A 25,620-nucleotide genomic window follows, 5' to 3' on the forward strand; every position below is an offset into this window, starting at 1 on the left:
TTTCATCCCCTTGAACCCACTGTGGTAAAAAGCAGACTTCACCATCCAAACTGAACCTACTTTCATCCCAAGTGATAGGTTTGACAGTTTCTTGTCCTTTGTTTCCTTTCAGGAAGAATCAATAGGTTCTAAACAATGATCTCTAAAGTAAATATTGTTTTGAATTTATTATCTACACCCTGGAGACTGGACAATTGTCCTATTGTTCCAGTGGCACCAGATGTTTGTGCTCATACAGTCTACTACTCAAACAGTGGATTTCCAAGGAAATTGAACTTTTGTATTATGTCTTTTTCCTGTATTAAAATGACATTGCACAATTATTACTACTGTGCTTCTGTGCATCTGTTACTGGTGCAAAACTGATTTCAGTTACAGGACTTTTCTTTTGTGGCTCTTAAATGAGGTTTGTGCCATATGTTGATATCATTTTCTCCGACACTGCTACCAGCCGTTTCTTCCTATTCTGTGAAGCAGAGATGCCACAGCGAAGCTCAAGGAAAGCAATCTGCACCCTGCCCTGGAACCCCCTGGCTTTAATCAGGTCCAGAGTATTGGAAACTTTGTTCATTTGTGCTTGGCAGTTTCTTACAAACTTATTTTTGAAGTCAGCAGTTGTGCTTCTCTACAAAATGCAGAATTTCAGAATTTGAGGCTTATCACCTGCGAGCTCAATAATAGCCTGCCCTTTGAAATATCACCTTGTTCTAGATACTAAAATTTAATACTTTACTTCAATCAGAAGGGACATTGGCCTATGACGTTGTCAAGACCCATGATATAACAGATGCAGAAAGGCTGACAACAGAATTGCATGTTACTTCTAAAATCAAACAAAGCACTTTTCCCTTTAAAAAGAACTAAGACAGCATGTATTTTCCCTCCTCTCTTTTAGCAGTTTTCAAAGAATGCTATAATATTGTTTGATTTAGTCTCATAACTTTGTAAATATATATCTTTCTTTACTGCAAAAGACTGTCTAAAAATGCTTTCCAAGACATTATTCCTAAATAAGCTTCATTGCAATTAGCTGATTACTTTTCAAAGCTGATCAGTAGGAAGAACCATACAACAATTTTTAGCGTATTACTTGAAGTAACTGTCCAGTGTGATGCTCTTTTTGGTATATCCTTTTCTGTAGCATCTGCCTAGGTTATCATAGGTTGAGCATTTTTATAAGCACTTTTCTTAATTCATTCAGTTAGCAATGTTCCACTCCAGTGATGGTGACAACAGTTGCTTTAGCAAAATGATGAGGTCACAGACATTTGTTACTGACCTTAGTAAAATAATCAGTTAATCAATTGAGAGGCAAAAAAACCAGTTCTATACTCATCACCATAGAATTTAACTGTCACAAACAAAATGAGAGTCACATTAGTTAACTTTGTCTATTTTCTCTCTCTACTCATCCTAAAGAGCGAGTTTCCTCAATGTCCTTCAGATGTACTCTTTCCCAGACACTAAATCCTTGGTATTCAGTCTGAGGAAGTATTCCTCATTGTCCTAAGTAGACACAAACTTATTTTAATGTGTTTACTGTATTTGAAAAAAATAGAATTATTCAAGTACAGTCCTTAACTCCATACCCACAGGCAAATAATGTCTATTTCTTGCCCAAGCAGAGGCAGGAAGGCAGGATGGCCTCATTTATTGAGATCTTAAATTTCTAAGAGGGATCCTCTGGGCATCTCCAATTCTCCATTTTATGGATCTTTACTTCAATTCTCAATGAAAAAAAAGCAGCTTAAAAAACCCATCTTGAATCACGGCAACATTAAAACCTGGCTGGCCTGGACCACATCGTCATTTTCCAGTAAATTTTTTTTGTACCCTGACAAAGTAGTTCACAAATGCACCTGTAGTCCAGCCAAATGCTTCTTCTCAGCACAGACACAGCTTCCAGTTTTCAGTGATCTCACATTTAAACTGGATTATATAGCCAGATAAGAAGAGTGAAAAGCAGGTCAAGCAACTTGCCTGCAGTCACTCAGCAAGTGAGTGGCTTAGCTTCTGTCTGATGGCAATTAAACAGCCATTAAAAACAGAGGAAATTCAGAGGGCTGAAAAAAAAATAACATAAATGTTTGAAAGTAAAAAAGAGGACTGTTCAGAAACTCAAATAATCTTTGCTCTTTCCCTGAAGAACTAAGCATTTCTAGTATCAGTTCTTTGTTTTTTCATGCCTAAGTTGCGAGTGGCATTATTTTTGGATCCAGACGTCTTCTTTGGTTTTTCAGAAGTCTCTTATTGAAGTCTGAAATCCGAAGGAACCACTATACATGCACAAACTGCAGGTGTAGTACTGAAAATTTGAATGGAGATACTGGATTTATAATTGCTTTAATACCTACTTTCTGTGGTACAATATATAGTGCTTCATCAACATGCTCACCTTTGCTGTTTTCTAGTAAGTGCTATAATTTAATGATCTGGTTTTAGGGGTTAGGAAGTTTGTGTATGTAAGTACACTAACTCTGTGTTTAATGACACTTGTATAAATGGTAGCACCTGGAGACTTTGTCTCAGTTTCAGTAAGGCACTTATGCACATGCCTAGCTTAAAGCAAGCGAGCAGTCCCATTGAAGTTAATTAGACTTCCCTTGTACTTAAAGTTAGGCATGTGCTTAAGTACCTTGCTGCATTAAGACCTTAATGAAGATTGGGGTATAACTGCCTTTGTTGCAGTGTGTGTAATGTGAGTCATTTAGTGTATTCAATGTGGAGATCAGAATACAGTGAAGAAAAGCAGAGTGAGTACAGTCAGATTAGGATACAGCTTTCTAGATGTTGTGGTCACTGCTCATACTCAGCTGCTTATTTTAGGTAATGGTGTCTCCCAGGGGCTTGTTTCCTAATTCTTTTTTTTATTTATTTATTTTTATTTTCATCTTCCTCTTCTTTTTTCCTGCAGCCGGAAAGACTCAAAGTAAAATGTCTTTGTTGTGGGTTAGGGTTTTAGGTACCAATATTGATTAAGAGATATTGATCAAGAAGTTCTCTCCTGGCTGTTTTAAGGATGTGCATGTGAGTGTTAACATTTTCTCCTTGGAGGACTGGATCTGAGGCCTTCTGAAGTCAATGGGAAGGCTCTCATCAGCTTTAATAGGCTTCAGATCAGGTCCTTGAGAGGTTAGAGAATTTCTTTGAAATGTGTGCTTTGTATCTTGGCCAGAAGTCAGCATCAGCTGCCCCTCTGCACAGGAGGGAGTGCTGGATGGGAAGGGGGTGGGAAGGAGGGTAAGGATACACCTCAGTCTGAGCAGTGCCTCAAATTGCCACTACTCACCTCTGCAGCAGCTATCAATAATGCGATCTGCAGAGATTTCTCACTGAGGAACTGACTCAGTCCCAAACTAACTCGTGAGGTCTGTGTGGATCAGAGCGTAAGGTGATACAGCTTCAGGCTGTTTGAACTGGAAAACTTTGTTCCTTGTCCTTTGCTGTAAACACACAGAGATACTGGCTCGTGACTTTTTGTTATAAAAGGAAAAAAAAAAGAAGAAAAAAAGCTAGAAATTTTAGAGGATATGAGGTAGAAACAGTGAAAGCAAAGATACAGAGAAACACATTACATCTTTCTGATTCACATTCCCATTTCTGAAACAAGAAATACCATTAGTAATTATTTATAATATCTTTACAAATAAAAATCCAGTACAAATCCTACCATGGACACTGGTTGGAGAATGAGTCCCATGCTTTGTATACTCATATTCTTATCTACTGCCTGTCATAAGAAATGTGAAGTAGAAGAAATTCTAAAATGAACAGAGCAAATATACCCAGACATCAGTTTGAAAACAAGCTGTAGAAAATTAACACCTATACATACATATGCATCACTGTATGCATATGATTGTGGTTATCAGACATATTGCTTGAAGTTAAAACAGTGTGGAAGAAAAACAACACCAATATTTGCTTGAACATGTTTTTTGTTTCCTTTAAACTTTTAATTTTCAAGAGTTTGAGGCTTAAGAATGGCAAGAGAGCGTAATATGTACAGGACATAAATGCACTGATTTGAACAAAGGAAGAGGGGCAGTTTGGAAGCATTAAACTTCATATACAGAGCAGAATACATTAGACCCCATCAGATAGAACCTTTAAGATCCTGAATTTATCAAATGACAACATTCATTTTGTTCTATGTAGAAGACAACAAGAAAGTCAGCAACTTCATGTGCTGACATTGCAGTAAAACATGATTTTAATTAGCTCACACAGAGGACACATTGAGGAAAAAATGACATTTCATTGAGGAATATACTATTAAACACAACCCTCCTTGACCTGCCATTTATCAGGGTGCAATCCAAAAGTCACATGACTTATCCTGTCTTTCTTGTTGTCCTTTGAACCCTGGAAATACATGGTTCATTTGCAGAGACATGGAATCGTCCTGCTTTCTTGACATACAGTAGCATCTGCTGCTTTTCTGTACAGGTGCAATGCACCTCTGATGGAGAGCAGGAGACACCAATCTTTACAGCAGCAACTGATTTGAGCACTGGAATAGCAGTGTGACGGACAGTTTAATTACTGAAGTTACCAACTGAGATGACTTGGGAAAAAATGGAACCAGAATAGCACAGACTGTTCTCAAATTAGAAAAATGAACCACACACAGAAACAAAAGCAAAAAATAGACATATAACAGCTAATTTAGGACATGTTAGGTTTTGCCTACATAAAAGCCTAAAGCAACTGAGCTATTTTTATTTAAATGAAAAAGTACAATACATTAATATCCCAAATATTCAAACCTCTGAGATAAGGGGAAGTGTGAATTGCAGATTTTTCCCTTCTTTTTTCATTGTGGATTTAGCCCATGTTGGACCCAGCAGTGCAAGGATAAACACAGAAGTCAAGTATGTCCATGTTGTTCTGTTCTCTGCATTTCACAGATCTCCCTGGAAGGAAATTTCTGTGGTTAAAGCTCAGGAATAGAACTCCTGGGCTGGTTGTCCAGTCCTTAATTCCCCTCCTGAGTCTGAACAAGCTGGTGAGCCTTATTTCTCTACCTATAACACGGGGATAAATAACACTTTCTACCTCAAACTGAAGTTGTGAGGGCAGTTCTGCTAATGCCTCTAAGATGCTTAGATATGAGGGTGACGAGCGCCACAGAAAATCCTATAAATAAATAAAATAAGCTGTGAAAGCCTGAGGCACTGGGAGCTGCTGCCAAGGCTGTGCATTTCCACACTCCCCTTCCTGCGGGAGACATGGCATGGAGCCAAAGCACAGCCTGAGAGCTGTTCCTGCATGGCTGGAGCCTGCTTGCTGTTTGTTTATTTGCTTTGTACAAAGGGCTCCCACCACATAATCCAGGTAATCAGGGGCTGGGTGAAACGGGCCAACTCTGAAACATTTGTCCAAGAGGGGATGTGGGAAATTTGCTACAACAAGATCTCTCTGCTGTGTTGTGTTGATTTTTTTCGTTGTTTTTTTTTTTTTTTTTTTTTTTTTTAATTAATTTTTAATTTTAAAATCCCTGGCACTGGGATCAGAGATCAGATTTGTTTTCCTGACTTTTTTTGGCAGAATGATGCCACAGTACAGAGAGAAAGGAATGCCCACAAAGAAGGCAGCATTTTCTGTAACACAGAGGAGGGGAGCCACCTAACTCCTTCATCTCTTGGCAGCTCTACCCTCCTGAATGAGCCCTGCTAATTGGCAAATGGGCATCACACTGCTCACACTCTAAGCAGCCAAGAGACTATGCATGTTCATGGCATCTGATTTTATTGGTGGCAGGATTCCCAACTCGCAGCATCCAACTGTCTGCACTGAGCTGACGCCCCACAGTAGCGGGAACTAATTGCTAATACAGTCCCAGAGAGGATTAATTTTTCAGGACCAGTTAAAGCAGTTCCTGGAACCAGCTGGCAACCGAAAGCCCTTGCAGGAGGGGAGAGTGGAGCAGCAGTGCAGTCAGGCCATTCTGATGGAGTCCCTGTGGAGACATCAGAGGAAGGGCTACAAGACCTGGTCCCATATGCTAGCTAAGGAAACACTGGAGGTTTGTAGCCAAGTGTGTGCCCAAAAGGATGCGTGCATGTGTGAGTGTGCTTGTGACATCTGTGAGTTTCTGTATAAACTACTGCACCCCCAGTATCAATTATGAAACAGGAAAAGAAGAAACAAATATGCTAAGATAGTGCTCTGCTGTATGCTTTGTCCCAAGGGAAGAGACCATTGCATGAGTGGTGTAACAACACACTATAGATTAAGCCAAGACAAGGAGGAATTCATAAACAGAAGAGGAGAACAAAAATATCCCACCCATTCTCCCAACCTCCCAAAGAAGAAAAGTTCCTCCAAAAAAAATGCCCTAAAAAGCAAGTGATGAAGTACTCCTTTGAGACTGAAGGGTGAAACTGAGATTTTTGCCCCAGGAAACTAAATGGAATGAAACTCCAGGAGGTTTGAAAATAAGCATAGACTGAATTGTACTTTAAATAAATAATCCATGGTTAAGCTGCCACCCCCACACTGGGGCATACAGAGACTCTATCAGCAGCAACAGCTGGGGCTCAATGGGCATCTCTGCTCTTCTAGCTTCCTGCAGCAGCAGATTCTGCTGCCCCACTGCTGCTTTCCCTCCCACCTTGCAGTACAAGAAGGAATGAAGAAGTTGCAATTCCCACCCTTCCCTTCAGACTCTGAAATCCCAGAGGAAGAATGGCAGCCTGTGGCAGTACCCAGCTCCAGGCTTTTCCTTTCTCTTCAAAGACAGAAAGGGCAAGAAGGGATAGGAGGCAGAAAGGAAATAGGAGAGAAAGTGAGAAGATGCACACTGATTGAAGGGAGGCTGGAAGACAAATGAATCTATAGAGAAGAAAATAAAAGAACAAGATAGAAACAAATATTACAGAGAAGAGAAATAAAAAAAAAAAAAAGAAAAAAAAAGAAAAAAAAAAGGCTTTAAATAAAAAGAAAAAGGAGTAAAATAGTGACCTGTGAGGAAACACTCAGATGTGAAAGCAAAGGAGAATGGAGTAGGGTCTGTATTCTGTCTAAATGTCATAGAGCTGGGGATGGAAGGTGTTCAAGTCATTGCACTGACCATCCCCTACCCTAAGTCAAGATCAGTTTATCCAGATATTCAACTCAACTCATTCATAAAGATTAAATTTTGTTCACTGAAGTGTCCCAGTGTCATCCAATACACCAAATTAACCTGTAGTATTGCTGCACAGTTCTTGCCTATTAAAAATTTTTTCTGGTATTTGAGCAGAATCTTTCATACTGCAGTTTTAGACCATGACTTCCTGTCAGATTGTCCCAGAATATTCCCTTCCCACTTGACAGAATATTCCCTTCTTCTCTGAAAACTGTACCACGCTTTCCTTCTTTAACTTCTACACATAAGCTAAGTATATTTTGCCTTTTTTGGAAGGTAAAAGGCATTTGATCATTCTAGTTAAAATGACCTGTGACATTTTGGAAACATGGTACTCAGGCACTTCCACTAAGGCCTTCACTGTGTTGAGTAAAGCATTGCTTTGGTTAAAATAGCATAACTATTGCCTCATGCATCCACAACAGAATAAATTTTACCTTTTCGTCAAAAACATGATTCTCCTCATTCATGCCAGCCTGGAGCAACCAGGACAGCCAACAGATACTAATTTTCTTGGATTTTTTTTTGCCTGATCTGGTGAACTCCTACCCTGATCACTCTTGTCAGCACATTGCACACATCCTTCTTGAATTTCATCCTGCCATTCTAACTGTACTTTTCCAGACAATTTTGCAAATCTGCCAAGGTCATTTTAAATTCTAAGCCTTTCTTGTGATGGGCTTGTGTTTCTTCCCAGCCTCAAACCATCTGCAAGGTGAGTAAGCATATTTCTATCACTCAGTGTGTGTGTGCATGGATCTTCGGGAAAGAAGAAAATGGGAAAAGTGTATCTTTTCTCATCCGATGTTTATTTATGTGGTAGTGACAGGATGAGATGACAGATGTCATTTAAGAGACAGTGATGTTCTTCACCATTTTCTTCACTATGAGTCATTCTTAAGGAAATCAGCACTGATGCTATTTGTTCATGTTTTTAATCTTAAAAGCTATTGAGCCCCTTGAGGTTACCTCAGTAACATGAAATTAAGGTAAAGAATAATACATATATTCATATACGTACACATGCACCTGTAATTAGATACATATAAAATCTGTATGTGTGTATGTGTATAAATATTTATTTGTTGCTTGTGCTGTTCATTATGCAAACAGTTAGCAAGTAAGACAGAGAAATATAGCAGTAAAATAAAATGCATCATTTGGAGGGACCCTGTTTTTCAGTGGAAAATTCTCTTGATTTCTAACACTTCAGTAAGTCAACATCTTTGAAAACTACACTGTGTCTTTCTGTTCTGAGTAGAGCTGAGACCTGAAAATGAATGTACTGAGGCCTATTTCTGTTGCTTTTGAGCAGAGGATTTTTCATTTCTTTCTCGGCATAACAGTTGGACTGCACAGAAGCATTGAAGCTTAACAAAAAAGACTCTCAGACAAAAACTGTAATTATCACAGGGGAACAAATTAAACAGAAAACCCTGCTGGAATGAGATTTCCACATATTTAGAGTGTGTTAATACCAATAATATGGCACGTACTAACAATAGAATCTTTCTGTAGCTTTTGTAGTATCAGATATGAATGAAAATATGTATGATTACGCTGTGTCAAAAGAAACAAGGCTCTCAAACACTTTGTTGAACTATTTTTTAAATCTTTAGAAGGTGAAGAAATTAATTTGAGAAACATTAGTGCATTTTGTTTATGTGTTACCATTTTAATCAGCACTGATCTTTCTAACCTCAGTAGTATTGATTTGCATAATTAAAAATATTTTTCAAAGTATATTATAGGTTCATTTTAGCACAGTATACTATATTCAAATGCGTTCTCCTTACATTTACCTTTGCACCAGTCATGTCATCTGCCAATCATATATCTTAAATATACCTTCCATTATACTGGGCATCTATGGAGTAAACTCAGTGTATCCATTTGACATTTAGTCGTGCTTTTAATTAAGTTAAAAAAAACACCAACAGCAACAGCAATTAAACATATATATATGTAAGGTCAAGGTGTTAATAATGGAAACTACAGAAGGAAGACTATAAGTAGATTTATTCATGCCATATGTCTTATGTGCATAATTACTGTATAATTTTGTAGCATTATCACAGTCCAGTTTCTTTCATTAATACAGACCACAATAAGATTTGGATTTGCTTTTCCCTTAGCGGTTTGTGCTATATACATTTCTTTTTCTATGAATTTGAAGCTATGGCATGTATTAAGCCTGGCTATGTGTATGCACTTAGATTTGTGTGTATAAATCTCTTCTGCGTGAATGGAGATGAATTTTAAAGTCTTCATCTTTTTTTTCAGATGCGCTTAGTCCGTAGAACATTAACTTTTAAAAATAACATTAGGCAACACCACTCACTTTTAAAATTAGTCATGACACGTTTATCATTTTCCTTTTTCTCCTTCCCCTAAAAATTATCTTACATGAACTATAATGAACTTTATGTTTGTTTTCATTGAGAGAAATAAATTGTAAAGCCCCGTACGCTACAAAAAATTTTATGGTGAAAGTATCCCGTTTGAATCCGCAGACAGTATCTCTGCTATTTTCTTTTTCAAGGACTTTTCTCTGTAACATTATTGGCACATTCCAATCAATACATTTAAAGGTTTCTTTTTTTTTTTTTTTTAAATCAAATGCAGGAGTGATTTGTATGTTTACCTTGATAATATACACTTGTCTCTTTAAGGTGACAGCAGATGGTCCAATAAGAAGTGGCAGAACTAAGTGCTGAAAATATAGCAGCCCATCTCAGGCTCCCTTAACCATAAAATCTATGAATTTATGCTCAGCTGAGCGATAAGAAATAGTCATGAAATGTCCAAGGGTGAATCAGGGTGGATGAAGTGTACCTATTTCCCCCACACAATGAGAAGCTCTTCCACGCACAGTCTAAAAGTCTAAAAGTATAGACAGTATTTAATTTGTAGTATTTAATTTATTTTTCAATTAATTATTGCTTCCATTCTCAAATGACATACATCAGGGTGTGCTGCTGAGAGCTGCCTCACTGCTTTGCTTTCTCAGTTTTCTGCGGACTGCTTTGTTAATGCACATTTTGTAGCTCTCCAAGGTTAGTTTAGTACTGCCATTCCAGCATGAATATTTTGATAACCAGGGGATTAAATCCTCAGAGAATATGTCAGCCAGCTCCACTGAAATCCTCATGGCATCACTATTTGCATCACAGCACCATCAGTCCCATTACTTAAAAATATTTTCAAGTCATACATGATTTCCCTCACACAATTTTATTCTTCCTTGTGTCTGTATGTCTCTGTGCAATACTCAGTGTCCTGCACTGTAGCTTATACTCTGCTTACTCTACAGCACAGGCTTGAACAGAATACATTAATCAGAGGAAGCAACTACAGCAGAAAAAATATCCTAAATTGTGTGGGCATTGTGTGTCAGAACTGTGCTTAGGCATCTCCATGGCCTTGTCCTCAAATGCCTTCAGATATTGTAGCCATGCGGGTTTCTTCTATTTAGAGTGGTAGCAGTACCTCATTTCCTGATGCCTGGACTTTTTCATTACGTTTACCAGAAGGCAAAATCATTGCCAACATCATTTATTGTCCCTTGGATACACAAACCAATGAATGATGAGCTTTGAAAAGAACAAGTCAGGAAGCTCAGTGAAAGCGCATGTGCCATTTGGTGTAAGCATAGCAGGCAGATAGACACAGCAGATCAGTGTACAGAGAAAGACGCCATCAGGGAAAAGGGAATTCTTCATCATCTTTTTCTGTCAAGACATTATGGGCCTGGCTATCATGTAGCATGGCCATTTTCTGCATTAAGTTAATTTAAGCAGCCCAGGAAAGATTATTCCCCTGCAAGAAATAATTCCAACTTATTCATGCCAGTGTAACAGGAGAAAAGAGTAGAAGCAGAGGAAGAAGGCTGGGACTGACATACCTATTCACTATGTCATCCTTCATTCCAGGAATGTAAACTAACCACATGACTAAGATTGCCACAGTTATTTTAGAGGTAGATATTTCAAGAAACAAAAAAGTTTAGCACCTTGACTGAGCTAAAATAAAATTCACATATGCTAGAGAACACTGGGTCTCTTCATTCCCTGCTTTCTGGAGGTAGGAACTGGAGAGAGAATATGTATTATGTGCTTTATATGCAAAACACAGTACAGTATAAAAACAAAGATCACTCAGTTTCTCTCTCTTTCTCTCTCTCTATATATAGCATAGCATGAAAGAAATTACTCATCAAAAAAGTGCAGTCATTACACAATAAAACATTTTGAGCAACAAACAGCCTGAGCCATTCTCCAATGAAGAATTTTAAATTAATTAATGCAATTATTTTGACAACTGTAATACCAGTAAAATTAAAGTTCTTGATGTTGTACTCCACCATTAACACATGGTTACAAGAGCTGTATATGTCTCCCTTTTTATTTGTAAATGAAATATTTCAGGATGATTTGAAAATATCCCCATTTCCTGTAGCTGCAATTCACTCTGTGGTTTATTTGTCAGACTGTTTTTGAGCCTGCCTTTGTGATTTAGACTAATGTGTAGTGATGTGTTGAGTAGGAGAGCTACCAGGTCTGTTCTTTGGTGATTATGCTAGTCAAAAACACCTCTGGGAAAAGTTGCAGCTCTATGTGTGTCCTTTTCTAAAGGAATATTGGGCATTACCCCATTCTATCTCTGTAAATGACCAACCTTAAATGTGTGTTCCATTGATGACCATGGAAGGACTGCCACATCAATGTTGTGCTGTTGATGCATGCCCACTATGAAGCTAAATTACTGAGGCTGGAAGGCATGCTCTTGTGCTGTTTTCTCTTGGAATTAGTCCAGCAGCTGTTGATGTGGAGAGTGAAGGAAGGAGAAAATGTCAGTCTGGGTCCCCCTCGAGGACTCCTTTACAAGTTTTGCATTTCCGAATTTCAAAGGCAGAATTCAGGATGGGAATTAATTGGAAAATTGCCAGAGCTTAGGTGAAAAGCCTATGTGTAAACAAGGAGGAAAAAAATCTGCCCTATACTTAAGCAGAGAAATATATTTTCCTTTCAAATATCTGAGCCAGCAACAAATATCCTGTAAAAAAATCCTGTAAGTCCTGGACCTTCTCCTGTGGAGCTTCGGGCAGAGGTTGGGAAATCCTCTCACACTGGGCCACAATTTTAAAATGCTATTCCAGTAAAAACACGTGTGATCCCAGCAGAACCAGTATTTCTGCTTGTGTCCTGATGATTCTACATTACATGTATTTAAATCACTGAAGGTGTGATTCTTCCGCAGGAGGTGTATATCTTTGCTCCTGGAGTCAGCCTCCTTATTAATTGCATCTCCATTCTATGCAACAACTGACAGCAGAGACTGCTAGAATAGTTAACTGCTGCTGCCTGGTTTATTACAGTGCCACGTTTTCAGATCTGACTAATGAATGAGAAACTGGAAACTAATTGATTAATTCAGTATCTTTGCAGAATATCTGAAAGTCATACTTGCAATAGGTATTTTTAAAAGATTATATCTTCCCATTGGGAAGAATGAAATCATGTGACTATTCAAGACATCCCTCTCTAATATTCTGGAACGCCATCTCTGTGGGTTTTTTTGTTGTTGTTGTTTTTGGTTTTTTTTTTTTTCATGAAAGAAAATGAATAGACATGGGAGGAAAGAGAATAAGATGCAAGCCATCCATTCACTTAAATTCAAATGTCACATAATCTGAAGAGCGGAAAACTGTAGGACTGCCTGTCTTTTATAGAATAATGAAGTATTCTACACATTTACAGAACAAATAAAATGAGGAAAAGAAATTTAAAAACTTTTGCTTCCTTTGATTTAGTTTGCCTTTTTTTTGCATCCTTTCAACAGTTGTATTGCCATTTTAGGCATGTAAGGGTACAACTGTGATGATATAGGTGTACGAGAAGCTTTAGATTCTTATCCAATACATCTCTTTATCTACTTCAGAGGTCCAGAGGACAATTGCTTGTTATTTGAGTTGAACTGTGATGATCAATTTATCAACAAATTAATCATAGCACATTATACAGCTGCAATTCCACTCTTCCACGCTTTCTTTCGTTTCTTCATTTTAAGAGTCTGGAGCTCATCAATCCTCAGGCCCTGTTTTCAGCTCTTTCTCAAACTAAATATTCTCCGTCAGTATTTGAACTACTTGCAAAGAAAGTTTTCTGTGCCATTCATTTATTGCCACTGTATGAAATGGTCACTCGGTTCTTCAATTTTTTCTCCAGTTCCCATGATGCATGACAGAACTGATACCCTGCTCCTCAGCACTTGCAGTGTTGAACAATACTATGTCCCTAAGTTCACAACTCTGGTTAATGTAAGTGGTGCAGGCACCTCTCAAAGTTCACATAATCTGGGGCATAATCACAGAATATTCAAACAGCTATTTTTAGTTCTTGTACATCAGAAAGAGTAAATCCCAACTGACTTCACACTTGGGGGTTTCCTAAGCATTATTTTCATCCCTATCTCTTTCTTACCAACTGGTTCCTTTCCATCTCTGGCAGACAAGAGCAACTTTTATTTCAACAGTTTTGCTGTGTGCAGACTGGACTTGCAAACCACTGCAATGCAGACTGCAGGGAGCCTCAAGGCACTCCATCACCCCTTTCTCAGCATCTAGCACACTTTTGAGTTTAGAGATCCAAGTTCTGAGTACAATTTCAGCATTATGAGCAGTGAGCTGAGTAAAGATGAAACATATTTTTCTAATTTCTGGTCTCTGTTCCATAAATCCAACTTGCTCCCCCTGCTGCTCTTGGGTCAGGGCAATCCCAGGTATTTATACAAACTGAGGACAGATCTCCTTGAGAGCAGCCCTGTGGAGAAGGACTTGGGTGTCCTGGTGGACGAGAAGCTGGACATGAGCCAACAGTGTGTGCTTGCAGCCCAGAAGGCCAACTGTGTTCTGGGCTGCATTAAAAAAGGAATGGTCAGCAGGGAGAGGGAGGTGATTGTCCCCCTCCACTCTGCTCTTGTAAGGCCCATTTGGAGTACTGTGTTCAGGCCTGGGGCCCCCACCAGTGTTGGAAGGACATGGAGCTCTTGGACCAAGTCCACGGGAGGACCACTAAAATGATCAGAGGGCTGGAGCACCTCTCCTACAAGGAAAGGTTGAGGGAACTGGGATTGTTTAGCTTGGAGAAGAGAAGGCTCTGGAGAAACTTCATTGTGGCCTTCCAGTATTTGAAGGAAGCACATGAACAGGAGGGGAATGGCTGTTTACGAGGGTGGCTAGTGATAGGATAAGGGGGAATGGTCTTAAACTGAGACACTGGGGATTTAGGTTAGATATTAGGGGGAAGTTCTTCACACAGAGGCTGGTGACGCACTGGAACAGGTTTCCCAAGGAGGTTGTGGATGCCCCATCCCTGGAGACATTCAAAGCCAGGTTGGATGTGACTTTGAGTAGCCTGGTCTGATGGCTGGTGACCCTGCACATAGCAGGAGGGTTGAAACTCAATGATCATTGAGGTCCTTTTCAACCCAGCCCATTCTATGATTCCATGAATATTCCCATCCTTTCTGTTTCTGGTTTCTTTAGGGAACTCTACGTGTGCTTTTTTTTTCATTCATCATGTCATGCAGCTTATTACAGGGTTTGTTTGTCAGTCAAACCATTAGCCAAATGGCTGAACCTTGCCTTTCTTAGAACAGGCATGCAATTTCAACAGATTCTTTTCAAGGAGTGGATAATTTTCAATATTGATGACCTTTAGCAATTTGTAGCCCCATGTTCTTGCATAAAAGCATGTATTAGCCCTTTCCACACAGTCAGCAGACTTCAGGATCCTAATAAAAAGATATCCTTCCTCCCCAGTTTCATGCAGCCTCTGATAATACAGACACTTCAGTCCTTCATTGTCATAGAACTCTTGAATTCAGGACCGATACATGCCCCAGGTCTCACTGCCTGCAGCAGTGAGACAGACATTACAAAGACCAGATTGACTTTGTTCTGGTGACAGTTTGGCCCAGTAGGAATTTGTCCCAGGGACAGCTGTGCATTATGGGGACAGAAGAAAATCTGTGGCTTCTGTCCAGGATAGCCCCGGAGTGAAACCTGAGCTTAGACTCCATTGAAGTCCGGAGTTCAAATGTGCTCCTTAATATGGATGAATTTCTGCGTATGTTTAAGAACTTCCCTCTATCGAGTGTAAGAGCATAATTCTCCTTTTTATTTTCATTTCTCTAATTAACAAGCTGATTTTATCCTGTCCATTTTTTTTTGCCTGCTTATTATCTGCTTTATTGGTGTTTTCATCTCAGGCATTGTTCACATAGTTTCCTATTATTAATATTTTCTTGCACTTTATTGCGTAACTGTTAGAAGTGAGTGAATGAGTGGATGCTGAACTTACCTGGTACTTGGTTTCAGAATAGGTCATAAACCAATTTAATACTATGTAGAGATTCGGGGCATGCTTTCAATACAAGGTAAAGGTTTTTTACATCTATCAGTCCAAGAAAATTAATGTAGCCTCTACTTGCCTCTCTCCACCTTAGTATCCCTTATTAAACTTAGAGCAGTTACGATCTGAACATTTTTAGTATGACAAACATCAGGGAGCATCTGGGGTTAATGTCAATTAATAGGTTGTGGCAGTCATGGAGCAACTGGCAATTTAGCTGTAAAAATGAAAGAAACAAGGAAGCACATAAAAGGGGAAGGGGATAATGTAGTCTCACTTAGAAATCAAAGATAAAAGTGGAATAAATACTGATACTGGCACAGGAATCTTGGAAAGTTGAGTTCCAGAGCATCTATCAGTCTCTACTGTTATGTCATGCTGATCACTGCAGTATAAGAGCTGTAGCATATCTGCACCCTATATTTTGACAAGAACACCTGGGGGTTGTCAGAGCCTGGAAAGGTTGGGGGGGGGGAAAAAAAAAAGAAATCTATAGTAAAATAAATTAATGCTATTTTAATAATACCTGAAATAATTATATTGTAACTCCTGTACATATTTGCACAAAACACATACTTGTATAATATTTTAGAAAACTTCTTGCTTTTTAACCCAGTCACGCCAGGTGTTCTGCGAATGTATTTGCCAGGGTTCCTTTGACTCCACTGGGACTGTGCCATTTTCACCAGCTGAAGATGAGACTTTAGAGATTTTATGTCCTCTGGGTACCATATATCCTGGAGAAACAGATTTATGTAGGAGATGATTTTCACCTGATATAGCACAGGTGAGAGAAAGGAAAACAGGCTATCAGCTTTCTCAAGTTAGGCCTCTCTCCATTCTAGTCAGGAATATAGTGTAAATAGTAAACGCTATATAGGGAATTTCTGTCCTTTATTGAGACAGAACTGAGGTAAATTTTAAATAAAACTAGAATACGCATTTTATTTGTTTTTGTACACCGGGTACATAAAAAAGATACATATCCTCCAACTTTTCAATTAGAAATGCATATGAGCTTGAAAATAATTAGGGCACTATATGTCAAATTTATGTATATATACTATGATTTCATAAATAATGGGAGATCATGAGCTGTTTCCAAATCCTACTGGGCTACAGAGATAAAAAATGATTTCATGAAAAAACGTGTTATCACTTGTTTCATAGTAACGGTACCCATAAATCAGGTACACAACTGAGCATACAATACATGCTAGTAATAAATTCGAATTTCAAGCAATTAGTTCCTTCATTTAACTGTTTGTTCCTTTACACATGATTTTTGTCTGCTGTTGAAGGATGTGAGATATTTTGAAGCTGTCAAATGTCATTGCTAGATTCCTCATACACCCATGTTTGGATCCATGAAACATAAGACAGGTTGTGGGAAAAAAAGAAAGAAAAAGAAAGAAAGGAAGAAAGGAAATCTAAAGTAACATATAATTATGTGTATACAAGAAATGCCAACCCCTTCTGAATTTCACCATGTGTGTTCCAAAGGATTTTTCTTTCCTTTTTTTAAATTCACTTCTTTCAGACATCGTCAGGCACTGCCTAACACTTATTCAGTTATCCCCATACTCTCCTATGCCTCTGGTGAGTTTACTGTTGCTGTTGTTATTCTCTTGCTATCATTATTGTCATGTATGTTGGACTTTAAACTTATTTATACAGGCTTGAAAGAAGAGTAAGAATGTTTCTCTCTTTGAGCTGGGTCTAATAATGAGTTTTTGTAAAGCATTTTCCATGTTTAGATTTCAAGGGAAAATTAACTGATTTGGTATCTGTGTTCACAGTGTTTAAGAAATACAGGGATCTTCTGCCTCTAATAAGCTTGAATGGTGGTGAACTTCAAGCCAAAACAATGATTTTAAATAGAAACAGGGAATCTTACTGCACTTAAATGGTTACATAGTAGAATATTCTGCAGCTATTCGCATTTTGAGAAGTTTTAATTATAACGCTATGATTACGCTGTGGAATATTGTGAATGCCAGAAAAAGAAAACATCCCAGCAGAGTTTCTTTGTATCCACATATGTTTCTACAACCTGAAACATAATGGAATATGTCCATTATTTTTATTTGAAATCATTATTTTAAAAGAGAAAAATAAAATAAAAGTGAACACATAAATTGTGTGACAACAACAAAACTCTATTTCACCTTGCCCATGATGTAACACTTATTAACAGCCTCTTGGCAGCACTTGGGAGATAGTGTGTGTATTATTTTGAATTATTACATATCTTCTTACTTAGAATATAAGCAATTACGTTATTACAGTTGACTACAAAAACAAGCAATAAATCCACATTAGTTTGTTGAATCTGTGTTAGCAGACATCCTTGGTGTATAATTCAGATTAATATTTATAGCTCTGCATGAATTTCTTGTACTTGGCTCTGTAAATTTAGCTTGGAGGACACCAACAACTGTGCTTAGTTTTGTGATGAAATGAAAAAGTCCATATAGATTGAAGTCCAAAATTATTTTCAAATATAAATGCATATTTCTCTTTCTGTCTTTCCAAGTGACTGAGTGAAAAAAAAAAAATTGTCCTCTATCTCCCAGAGTTTTGTGTAATAATAGTCACTATACATAGCTAGAGCTTAGGAAGCATATCCTTCAAAAAAAAGCTATAGATATTATAATAAATATTATAAATAGATTAAGCTAAGTCAATGTTTGCACCTAATTTAAGCAGATCTCCAGAAATTTTTTGAAACTGCCTCGTCCTCCCAACGCTCAACTCACTTTAAAGCAAATGTTTCCTGTTAAATTAATTTCCTGTTAAATTAATGGAAAGTTGTAGGTATGCGCAAGCAATGATAGCCTAAGAGTCCTCCTAAAGAAAACACGTTGAAAAGTGAATAAATTACAGGAATTATAGATAATACATCTGCACTGGCACAGTGATAGACCAGATAGACGTAGTGCTCATAAATGTAGGCCCCAGAAGCAAAAGATGGTAGCAAAGTTGGGAAAGTGTGTAGGGATGAACTTATCCTTAAAATAAAAACATGAGAAGGAAAGGGGGAATACAGACAGCTAAAATGTTTTAAAATGACTCTAAATTAATCTTAATTTAGTACCTCTCTCTCACTAATATATAACTGGTGGTAAAATATTTCCCAATTCAGTTTATCGTCATCACTCTTCATAGTCCAATGCATATTTTGAAATTGTTATAGAACTTTGAAATAATCAGAAAACAAATCACAAAAGATTCTAATAGTAGATTTCTCAATATTTGAATCAACTTAATACTCCACATTCAAGATTTTTTAAGTCCGAAAAGGAAGTCAGACATCTGGCTATGTCCTAGGCTTGGCTGCATTATTATTAGCAACCCACAGGTTGCTGTTGAGTCTTTGCAGTGTGCGCTTTACACCTTTAGTGAAAGCAAAATATCACCTCATGCCTTTATTACTTCACTTAATCATGTTGGTTTGTTTTGTTGTTGTTTTTGTTGTTTGTTTGTCTGTGTAGCAAATTCCAGACAAATTATTCTGACAGCACATTAGCAGTAATTCCTGACTTTACATTTCTGAATTGTACAGAGATGGTTTCTGACTTTCTGCAGGTACTCTGTGCTATTTTTGCATCATTAATTTGAGATGACATAGATAAGAGAAGAAACTTCATTCATGAAATCAAATTCTGCTTGTGTGTACCTCTTTCAAGAGAAAGATCTGTATTCTTTTTGTCAAAGTGGTTGCAGGTAGTGTGTCTATGTTAACTCGAATAATGAAAGTCGGGATTGATTATGAGCTGATTCAGTGTAGCTCTTGCCAACAATTTTCAGAGATTAGGAGGCTGTTGGAAAGATATCAGTGCAGGTTTAGGGATCACTGTCTGAAGTATTCTAAATTAACAGCTAATGGATGTTTTTAATAGCTCTTTTACAGATGAATACAGCTGAATGAGAACCAACAAGAAAGCTAAGCTTTGCCTAGTATCGGCTTTGACTCTTTCACAGATGATGACCTGTCACCACACTAGTTTTCTCACTGTGTTTCTCCATAGGGAAAAAATGCATTTATTTTCAAGTTGATGGTCATATTCATACACGTGCTAATCTTTTTAATAATTATTTTAAGGTGCCAGAGATCACTTTCTTTCTCAGATACTGCGTATGTGCAGTGCTGCACTATTCTTTTCCAAAGATTTGTTCATCCATCCTGCTGTTTCTGGCAAAGTTCAGGTATTGCAGAAATGGTGAGCAGATATGAAAAAAATGAGCACTCTTTGATTATAGCTGGTGTAATCAAGTTGTCTGACCTTCCTGGTGCACAGAGAGACCTGACTTGGGTATTCAATATTCAATTTCAATGGCCCAAAGAGATGAATAAATATAAGTGAGGCAGAGTTCATATAAAAGCACACCAGTGGGAGAGAAAATAAATGTCTTCAGGTTGCATTTTTCAGCTGAGCTCCCACACTTCCTATCCTCTTTTCCACTGATGTCAATTGGCTGTCAAAAGATAGGGTTTTTTTGTTGTTGTTGTAGAATAGGCAGAGATGTGACATCATTGTTTCTCCCTAATTCACAGATGTTTCAAATTATCTAAGCGCTTTGACTGTCAAAATTAGACAACAGAGATTCGTCGACTACTTATTTGAAAAAATAACTCTATTTATGTTTTTACATGTGGCCTCTCTTAATTCTTCATTATTGACACACCGGATTAGTAAAGAATGTAAATTTAAATTTTGAATTTAAAACACAGATTGTACTAGACATTGCTAGAAAAATATTCATGTGACTAAACATATGGTTCTTTGAAATGAACTTGACTTTCAAGAGATGCCAGCTTAAGCTCTTTTGAAAATTAATTGTTACATTGGAAAAAATCTATTTTCATTCACAAACCAACTGAGTAGTTCAAAAGCAGTGGTACTAGATGTGCATGTGTGCACAGCTAAGTCAAACTAGGTATTAACACATGTAATGTAGTAGGAATATAGACATCTAGGTCTGATATGGAAGTTACATTTAGACAGCTCATTTTGGTAGCTGAATCTGGAGTGAAAAACCATCACAGGCAGCTGCAGAGAACGCATTCATAAAATAATTAATATTTTATCTTGTTTTTAATCTTGTGTCAACCTGGCATAGTCTGTAATGGTGCAATCCAAGAATTAGCTAATAGTGATTGACAGTGTCCCACAAGAGCATAAACTTACCATCTTTGTACATAAATGTTACTATGAAAAACAGTAACTTCCTTGGCACTACCTCTTACAAGATTTCTAGGTTAAACAGATTGATGTGAATCTGAGTAAAGTCAGCTTGGATCAGCAACACAGAAACAGTGTATAAGGAAGCTTTACAAAAGATATGACCTTTATTATCAAACTTAATTTGTCTGTTATAAGAAACTTTTTTTATAAGAAGCCATTAACTTCTTACTGCATTGTGGGCAATAAGATTCTCCTCAACAGATTCTGCAGCATTTTTAAATCTTTCTGATTTAAGCAATGAAAAAAAAAAAGGTAGAAATGGCCCATACTGAAAAGAAAATATAAACTGATTTTTCTTCACACTACCACAATAAATAAAAATTGAAAAATGAGATCTTATTGAGAAATTATTTTTCTCTTTTTCTTTTTTTTCCAATGAAAAAAATTTTGTAGTTTCATACTACATCAACAGGGACATCGCAGTAGATTGGGCAAGATACTCCTGCCCAAAGAAATCACCACATAAACACAGTGAAAGAAATATCACTAGCAAAATTTGCATCTTCTTCAGATTTAATTGTCTATATATTTATTTCATTTTGACATGTAACATTTTTACATTTGTTGTCAAGGCTGAATAGCATGGTGCTGTTTTTTAAAGCAAAAATAAAAAACTTTATTGTTAGAGTTTTCTGGTTCAAAATGCTATTCAGCCTTCCATATTCAATGAAACCTAGTTACCTGTCAGACAACTGTTTTGACTACTCAAGTTCAGAAAGTGGAAAATGGTAATGGAGTTCTTCCCTATCCAAAGGCAGGATATGCCTACATTTTATTTTCCACAAGCATTTTCACATGGAAAACACCATATCACCCTGGAACCTTTGTAAATCTGTGCTTGAATATCTTAAATTGAACATATACTGGAGGATGAACTGCACAGCAGAAGACCTGCAGTTCATTTCAATAAGCTTACCATTCCGTATGTTTTTCAGTGATAGTGAAAGTCAAAACTGCGCATACAGTTCTGATACAGTGGTTCTGTTTGTTCTTCTTCATTTGAAGAAGACATATGACACTTGACATATTATTTAATAATATGTCCCATATCAGACAGGCACCCACACTGCTTAAGGCTCTGAAACCTCGTGACAAAGCACTGCACTGGAGGCTGAAGTCACACATGACCACAGAGTCCTAAGGATGAAGTGATGAAGTGGAAGCAACGTCTTTACTGCTTGAGCAAGACTGCCATATTTCCCTGGAGCTTAACATCAAACATATACTCTTCTGGACCATTGGAAACATCTGCAACAATTAGCAAGATCCTAGATGATTAAATAACATCTCTTACAAGTTCTTGCTTTCTTGAAGGAACAACTAATGGGAATAGGTAACCTGTATGCAGCCACAATTCAGCTGACATTTCTCTTTCAGCGTGAAGCAGTATAAAAATGTAGCAGTGAATACCAAGGGTGATGTTCTGTTATCCACAAATCATGGGTGGCAAATAGATTTGTGGGGCAGATGTGACACTGAGCAGAAGTGTCCTGGAACCAAAACAATGCATATCCTGCATATCCTAGCCTCTTTTCTCAACTTCATTGAACTCGGGTTGCTGCAGAACTTTGGACTGAAGGCTAGCACACAGGTTCTGGGGTATCACTCACTTCAGGCTCTGTGGTGGAGTAAAGTGATGTGTAGGCATGCTTTGGGAAGGGATTATGTGATTGTATGACAATACACTCAGTTCAACAAGAAATGTAGCTTTAGTGAGGCAGCCCAGATGTCTGTAAAGCCTACAAAAGTGCCATCAGATGAGGCACACTGACTGGGTCAATCTAGCAAAGCATTGTAGGCCTGGTCATTCCTATCACTGGGAATCATAAGCATGGTTCAAAGACATTTGTATTATCCAATTTGTATCATCAAATTAAAATACTGCGGTGCATAGAACTGGAAAATGGTATCCAGGAGTCATTAATAAATAGCTGGGACAGAATAAGGCAAGGTTATCACCTTTTTGTCAAAGTAATAGAGATACTTCTCTTAATGAATGGCCTGAAACACAGTTAGGTACTAAATATAAAAGCATACAGACTAAAAGGTTTTTCAGACTGTAGGACAATAACGAGATATTACTAGTTGGTTTCACAGAGACAGACAAAGAATTATCAGTAAAGATTCCTTAACTCGTAAGAAATGAAGAATGAAAAAAGATATACCTGTGAAAGCATTACAATTTCTCACACTCTCTTTCCAGAAATGGTGAAAATATGTGGCACAGAGTCTTCATTTCCTGACCTTGGTGGATCAAAATGCAAAAGGTTTTGCCCTCAAATGTCACCAGTGATTTAAAGTGAAGAACTTTATATTAACATTTTTAGAGTTTCTGGGTATATTCTCTTTAAGAACTTCCTTTCTAAAATCTACATGCTAAATTATTCTGCTGCCCCACCAGGTCACTTATATTCCATTGAAGCAGAACCCTCTTTTTACTTAAGTTATGCAGAAGAACAAATTCTCACTTTCCAGTCTTCAATTGGATTCTGAAGAACTTGGGGTGAGAGGAAGAACTTTTCTGTGATGCTCAACAAAAACAAAATAAAATAAATATCTTTTTACATTGAATTTAACAAGCAAAGCAAAGCAAACACAGCAGTACACCTCTGCTTGGAAAACATACCCTACATAAGTATACATAAAATATAAATGCATTTTAACACTTCTCAAGAGACTGTGATTATCTAAAGGAAGTTTAATCTTTTATACTCTTTTATCATTAGAGTTGAAAAATTCCTAAAATGCCGAGACACTTTTTTCTAGCTAAAAACAACGTGATGTTGATTTTATGTGAGTATTGTTTTGGATTGTTACATTAAAATATTATACACAGAAATTTTACTGGATGTGCTGTACATTCACATTATACAGTGAGAAGTCCAAGTGCTTGAAATGGTAATCTCAGTATACTCAGTTTGTATCTGTATGCTTCAGTCTCTATGTTTTTATTTTTGTAGTTCAACTGTAATTTGGGTCAGCCTAGTTTTAGCTGACCAAATTATGTTTAATTTTTTAATGCTTTACCTTCAATTTTTCTTATATATATGTACATGTGTGTGTTTGATAGGTGTGTTTAGGTATGCTGATATTTTGATTTTTTTTCCATTTATTTTTAACCCTTTCATCATCCTAGCTAGTATTTTAGAGAAACAAATGCTAGCTTAAATATATTCAACAGACTAGTCCTTTTGGTCTGAGAAATATTGAAGCATTTTCTAGTGATAAAAAAAATCACTTCTTACAATTCCTTAAAAGAGATATTATTTCTATTAAAACAGAGCACGCACATGCGACAGAGTTATGTATTTTATCTTGCTATAGTGTTTTAAATCAGGAAAAAAAAAAAAAGAGTTCCCTTAAATAGTCCTATAGTTGCCTATGTTATTTGTTTAATCTTACAATTAATGTCTAAAATATATGCTTTGCACAAGTGTTTCATCTTTAGCTATAAAAAAGTTCCAAGAAGCACCTGACATCATCATGCAAGATAGCAAAACTACATCAATGTGAGGAAAAGGCAGATTTTTTTTCATTATGAGCATAAGACTTTCACCGAATTTAGAAAAGCCATCTAAATTTCTGAATGTGTAGCTGTCTGTATCTCAGAGATGCCTACATTTCTTTTTTGATAGAAAATATCTTTGCACTTCAAATCTTTAACAAGAATGATTCACCCTTGTGGAACTGCGTCAGCCAAGGTAAATATGTACAACCAGTATGTAGTGGTAATCTATATAAATAGTATAACAGCAATTCACTTTAGGAAAAAAAACTATATATGGGAAGAAGGTAAAAAAGCTGAAATACAAAATTAAATACATTACTGGTATTAAACACTTGGATTTTAAGTGAGTGCAGAGTCTTGTTTTAAATAGATGTGTTTGCAAGTGCTGTTCTACATGTTGATAACTTGAGGTGGCCTTTTGAGCGTGCTGGTGCACACATTTTTATTTATCTGTTTAAAAATAATCTACCTTTACGAAATGTCATTTCTGGAAGAACTAATAATGTCAGTTCTATTCATATTAAGTGATTATTACTGTATGCATAAAATGTAGAAAAAAAAATCATGCACTGACTTTATTGTACTGATCAGTTTTTCCTCTGAGTTTTAGCTTCAGTTAGAATAAATAAATTAGTTAATTAAAATAAGCAAGAAAGCAGTACTTGCATTTTATTATCTACAGAGAGGTAATGCAGAGTTTGGAAACATTTCTATTTAATGATTAAATTTTCTTAACTGCTTATACAGCTTGCATTCTGGTGGTATGATTGTACATTGTTTTGCAAATGTCTTGTATTTAGCAGAGAATTTTCTTGAAATTAATTTTTTTCTAAGGGAGTAGTCCTTAATCTTGGTTACAAGTTATAATACCAGCATCAAAATAGAATACCGTATATTGAGAGATCCTTGCTGCTCCTTTCCCTTCCCTTTCTTCTTTTCCTTTTGTTTCTTTTTCCCTTTTTCCTCTTTCTTCTTCTCTCTTTTCCCTTTCACCCTTCCTCTCCTTTTTTCTTCTCAAGGATTTTAAGAACAAATTATTGACTTACCTTCAAAACATATTAAACCTTCAACTCAAAGATGTTATGACAGAGTTTTATGCAATTAGTCCCTTTGGAAAAGCAGAAATCAAAATTCCTCTAAGGAAATTATAGATTTACTGGTAAGGAAAGTCTCGGAAGTCTCCATCTCATCTGCTATTAAATGCGAGGCACCAATTTAGGTCCACCTCCCTTCTGTAATCATTTTCATTGCTGCACTCAGAAGGAAGAAAAAAGGTATAAATGTTTGGAAAAAGTCCATGAGTAGCAAAATAAGGAT

This window comes from Tetrao urogallus, assembly GCF_951394365.1.
Source record: "Tetrao urogallus genome assembly, chromosome: 1".
In the NCBI taxonomy this organism is placed as follows: Eukaryota; Metazoa; Chordata; class Aves; order Galliformes; family Phasianidae; genus Tetrao; species Tetrao urogallus.